This window comes from Thamnophis sirtalis, unplaced genomic scaffold, assembly GCF_051295495.1.
Source record: "Thamnophis sirtalis isolate CommonGarterSnake01/CBP01778 unplaced genomic scaffold, rThaSir2_p1.2 scaffold_4, whole genome shotgun sequence".
Lineage (NCBI taxonomy): Eukaryota > Metazoa > Chordata > Lepidosauria > Squamata > Natricidae > Thamnophis > Thamnophis sirtalis.
In genome coordinates, this window is record NW_028261384.1 from 27,061,455 (window position 1) to 27,067,844 (window position 6,390).

Here is a 6,390-nt window from a genome sequence, read left to right on the forward strand (position 1 = left end):
TTCTCTTTGTTAGGCTAGACATACTTAGTTCCCTTAACCATTCATCATAGGATTTAGCTTCCACACCTCTGTATCCTAGTAGACCATGAGAAGAGAGTATTTGTAGCTCAGAGTTGATCCATGGAATCCTGAGTGCTTTCTGAGCTTGATTATTTTCTTGTAAAAGTTTCTTTATTCATCTAGATAAAATCTTCAATGTACTAAAGTTGTTACACAGTTGGATAATAAAATATTTGCAAAAACCCCCAATCAAATTTGGAAAGTATCAGAGACTCCATGTGCATAGAACATTCATCACGTATGGCTCTCACCTCCCTCGTAGCAGCTTCTAACCAATTGTCATAAAGTTTCTTGCTATTTAAGCAGCAAATCCTTCCTATCAGTAGGAAAGAAATAATACATTGGGAAATAGCTCAGGGGTTACCTTAATTGATTTTCAAAGAATTGTAATTCCTAACATCTATTTTTTTCTGTTCATTTTAATCCCTTTTCAACATTTTAAAAATATTAGTTATACATTCATTAATAAAAATTGTTTGCCTAAATCTCATTGCAATTTTAATGTACTGTATGAGTAGCCTGGTTAATACATATTATTAGGTAAAAGGGTGAGCTTGAGCCAGAATGGGTCAACTTGCCATGGGACAACTCAATAAATATAAAAGTTAAATTTTTCAATTGAATGGTGGCTCATAATAATAAAATAAAGAAAATCAACCCAGAAATACAAAAGTTACAATAATTTCAATGAAAAATGGTCACCAAGAATAACAGTATCTGAATGAAATGATTAATACAGCATTGAATTGATCCGTGCCAAGTTGTCCCATAGAGAGTTGGCTGAGGCAAGTTGGCTGTAGAGAGTTGTCCTAGATCCAGTTGGTCCAGCCACTCTCTTTCAACTTAAAGGGTTGTTGAATATGTTCACCATCTTGAGTTATTTGTAAAAATAATAAGGGTGAGATACAAATAAATAAACAATAAATATTATATGCAGACTCAAAATACATGTTTTTATTTAAGGACGTGCAATCTTGCCTCGTTTGAATGAGTGGATGCAGATTGGAAACTCAATACGAGAAAACAGAAAGTATTACAAAAGAAATTAAGATTCTACAGCCACTTTGAAATATTCTTAAGAAAAGAAACCTTTTAAGAGGAGTTAGTTTATCTCTGAGAAAATAATTTCATAACAATACTTCTGATACATGGCATTATAAATTCAATATCCATTATAAATACCTATTATAAATTCATGTCAATTAATACAGTCATTGATGTGACAAGATGAATAAAATTCAAAAGTATTTCTTATCCTAGGTATGTCAGGTATAAAATATAGTTAACAGTGAAAAGGAAGGAAGGAAAGGCATTTCCCATTAAAAGTACTGAATATACAAGGAGCTGGATAAATGGCAAGATATGTAACGATTGTAGTCATTTAACTGTATTACAGATAGTCTTTGACTTACAATGATTCATTTAGCAACCATTCGAAGTTTCAACAGCAGCCAAAAAAATGACTTGCAACTGTGACAGCATCATCACAGTCATGTGATAAAATTTTGAGCATTTGGCAATGGTCATGTATTTACAATGTTGCAACATCCTAGAGTTATATAATCACCAACTGTGACCTTCTCAGCCAAGCCAGCTTCTGACAACCAGTCAAAGAGGCAAGCTTGATTCGCTTCACAACTTGTCATAAAATTGGGTGAGGCTTAGGTAACATCCTCTTTGCTTTAGCAATGGAAATAATGGTCCCATAAGTCAAGGATTACCTGTATAGCAGGAAATCATTATTCAGCACAAGTGGAACATAGGTACTATTTCTTAAGCCTTTCAGTACACTGAAGAAAGAAAAGCAAAAGCCCCAAGTAAATTACAAGTTAATGAGCAGTTTCTAACAATACTTACTTGAACCACATATTTCCAAGTGTTGAAAATACATGAATATTTTTAATCTACCCAGGTGTGTGTTGCATCCCAAATAAATATTTTGTCCAATATGCCTATCATGGAAATACTTTTTTGTTTTTATGCAATGACCTGCTTTAACCTTCTGAAAAATCTTTAATTGCATAAGCCGATCTGTGTCTTTATCAATGCTTATTAAAATTAAGCACAACCACATCACCAACAGATTTTTCACAGAATTATCCCACTGATCAGCTTCAAGGTTACAAATAATACATTCTGAAAGGCAAATGTACCGTGTCATCTGAAAAGCCTTGCTATGTAAACAGTTGGAAATGATTTAATTTCAATTTTTCTGCTGTTTCCTTTAAAAAAAAAGCATGTATCTTTTCAGTAGCATTGGCAATGCTTATGAAAATGCATCTTGGGGAACGTCAAATATATGAACAGATTCATATGAAATGCTTTAAAACAAGAGTAAGTGAGGATAGATTTATTCAGAAGGCTATTGAAAATAAAAGTGTAAGAAAAAATATGCATACAGCCATATGTATTAAAGACACATATTAAAGTTAATCTAATGTTTTGTAAATCTAAAGATACCATATAGGATGACTACAGTTAAGCATCCACAACTGCAAATGAGCCTGTGAAATTGAATTATGAACAAACTGTGATTTTGAAAACTAGCCTGACTCCATTTTCAAAGCCATCCTCAGAGTTCCATTTTTCTCAGAAATGTCAGTAATAAATACTGCAATTCAAAGCCCAGCAGCCAAAATTATAGAAAGACATCTGACTACAGATTTTATTCTTCTGTAAAAATGACTTAAAGAATAAAACATCAGCAGCTCAGCATCATATAGAACATCTTTAAATTTCTCAATGTGAATTATAAGTCAATATAAGATGAAACTGATGAGTTACTATAAAACACTAGGGAACTTGGGCAGAAGGCATTTTATTCTTAATGCTACAACCCAATTTGCAGGCTGAAGGAAAAAGGAAAAGCTACATCAGGAATTTCATCTTTTTATATTCTTTAGTAACAAACATGAGTCTTCTCTGTTTTCTCTGTTCCAGTGTTTTTCAACTTGAACTTTTAAAATATATGGACTTAAAACCCCCAAAATTCTTCAGTCAATACGGTAAGGAATTCTGAGAGTTGAAGTCCATGCATCTTAAAGTTGCCAAGTTGGAGAGGAGGAGCCAATGTCGCGATGATATGGTTGTGTGGTCTCAATGCTCTGAGACCACAGACAACACTTTTGCCAAATGGACCTAAACTGTCCCGAAGAGATGGTGAACAGGAAGAATACGTCTTGCTGATCTTGGGGATATTGCAAAATCCCTGAAAGAAGCAAGAGAAGTTCTTCAAGTTGGCGGCAAAAAATCCAGTCAAGGCTGACGAAGTCGTGGCGGCTCCAAAACGAAAGGAGAGGGAAAGAGAAAGTGTTTCCAGCTGGTGAGGAATTTTTATTGTTTTAAAAAAGTGTGTGCTTATAAAAACTTAAAAATCAATTTAAATTGAAGAATAGAACCAAGTGGCGGAATTAAATTTGGAATGGTTTTGGACAGTGGTTATCTTACTTTTAAAATGCTATTTTCATGGATCGAATCTATGCAAACCTTTTGGAATGGATGGATTAAGTTTTTTTCTTCTACCTTCTCTTTGTGACTCTCTGTAATCTATAGACTAAAGTTTTCCTCTTTTATTGCTGTGGGTATTTATCTAATTCATTTAAAGGTTGGCGCTCTTTTTCTAACTTGAAATACAAAAAAGATACAAAAAGAAACTCTTTAATAGTGTTTCCGCTCGGAGGCTGGGTTTTGTGTATTCAAAACGGAACATGTTTTTTCACGGATTGTTTTGACTTGGTACCACAAGGTTTTACTGTTTGACTACAGAGTGATAAGAAGGGAAACACACAGATGTCCCTTTGAAGTATATTTTCAATCAGAGAAAAGTAAAAACAATGTTCTTTGTGAATCTATGCTTTAATTTTATTAACCGTCCAAGCTAAAGCAGCTGTGTTTGTTATAATGGCACAACGTCAAGAGAAAATAGAGGTCTTAACTTTGCAAAATATATTTTCAGAACTACAGAAATTATCAAATATAGTAGAGAAAAAACTGGAATATCCAGAGCACATAACAAGAAAATATGATGAAAAAATTGAAGATGTTCATCAAATGCAAAATGGGGTGATTGAAACTCAAAAAAAACGAAGTGGAAAATGAATATAAAGAGATTAAACCTGCTGATATCTATGACAATTGGTTTGTTCCTGAAAATGGAAAGAACGGAATACTGAAAGAGGAATTAAACAGAGAGGCAATCTATGCCAAAGGACAAGATATAGAAGAAAATAAAATTAAAGAATCTATGGACTTAAAGAAAGAAATTCTATTAGCAAAAGCATTGATAACACTGCTGACAATCAAAGACAAACTGAATAAGGAAACAGAAAGAGGGCATCAAGATTATATAAGAGATTTTATAAGCAAGGAGCTGCTAAGAGAAGTCCATATAAAACTGATCAAGAAGATGATTAGAGGATTGGTACCACAAATGGCAGAAGATATGAAATTGTTTTGTTATTGGAAAGATACAGGTTGATAGATGGAAGAATATAACTTAAAACTAGTTAAACTTAGTGAAATTTAGTGATAATATAGTTAAATAACTAATTTATAATGATAATAATGTATACAATGTGTAGTGTTATGATAAGTAATAATTGGATATGAATATTGAATGGAACCCATGAAAGGAAGATTAGAAATCCCTTTGGATTATATACAAAGGTTAATAAAAAAGAACTAAGTTAGATACAGCTAAATTTTGATCATTAGGGGGAAAATGTTATGATACAGGATATAGTCAAATAAAGGAGGGATAATGATGACAACCTATGTATGTATGTATGTATGTATGTATGTATGTATGTATGTATACAACATAAGGAAACTGGATGAAAATTGCAAATAGTGATTTAAAAAGGAGGATTAGAAAACTTTTTTATTAAATATTATGAATGTTTAGCTAGAAAAGGCATAAGGGTTCAGTGTTATTGGAGGATTTTAGAAATATTAAATGAAATGCCAGTTTGGTTATGTATTAAATCTTGGTATATTTTATGATGGACGTTTAAACAATTATAATAAAATAAAAATGGAGGTATGATAAGGGTAACATGCATAAATATCTGAGTTAAAATACTTGAGTTAATATGAATTAAGCTTGATGACTGTGGAAGAGATGCACAAAAGCCTTTTGTAACCAACTTTCTACAGTATGTAAAGAAGGAAGATTTTATGTGTTGTGTTTGTTTTGAAAATAAAAAATAAAATAATAATAAAAAGTTGCCAAGTTTGAGAAACATGCTCTATTCAACTATCAATCTATCCTTTGACTATAGCTGATTAACACATAGTTATATGAATCTTTTGTTTTCAGTTTGTTGTAAGAAATGAACTCCGCCTGTTTTACTTAATGTTAAATGTGTGACTCAACACTAAGTCTTAATCCTATAAAACAAGTAACAATCCAAGGTCTTGTGTTTCTGGGAACTGGAAATATTGTGTTTTCCAAAAATAAGACCTAACCTGAAAATAAGCCTAGCCTGATTTTTAAGCAGGTCTAATCTAAGCCCTACTCCAAAAATAAGACCTAATAAAGATTGTCATCAGCTAGAGGGTTGATGAGCATGGCCAGCACCGGAAGCGGAGAGGGGGTTGGGGCCAATGGTGTCCAGCAACAGCAACAGCCTACACAGTACAAGTGAGTTGATTACCTGCCCAAGCAACAGGTGGAGGCAGAGGGGGAGAGGCAGGTGATCTGGATATTTCACATGGATTGTGGGAAAGCCAAGAGTCAATGGGCCATAGTAGGTGGATTGCTGCAGGAGGCTTGTCTTCACATGATGTTACTGGAAGCAGATGGAGGCGGAGGCATGGGGAGGAACGCAGGTGATCCCAACACACTGCATGGGCCACAGCAAGCCTGAGAAAACAAGTCTCCCACAGCTGTCTGCCCACTCCTTCCCACCATCTCTTGGCTTGCCAGCAGCACCCGCAGTGCATCCAGATTGTGTGCCTCCCCACCACGCCTCTTCCTGCTGCAAGTGTCACAACACGAAGATGAGCCTTCCATGGCTGCCTACCTGCTCTGACCCAATGACTCTCAGCTTTCCCATAGCCCATGTGGCATGTGTGGATTGCATGCCTCTGCCACTGCCTGCTGGTTGGACAGGTAATACCTCACCTGTGCTGTGCAGGCTGCACAACCCCAGTGTGTGCCAACCGAGTGGCCAGTTGACTGTAGCTGCTGTCGGATGTTAGCATCTGTGTGCTCACTATCTTTTCTATGTGTGCCGGGGTGGGTGGGGCGGCCAATCAAGCTGATCACCCTGAAATTATATTTCCTGAAAATAAGCCCTAGTGCTTATTTTGGACTCTCCAAAAAAATTT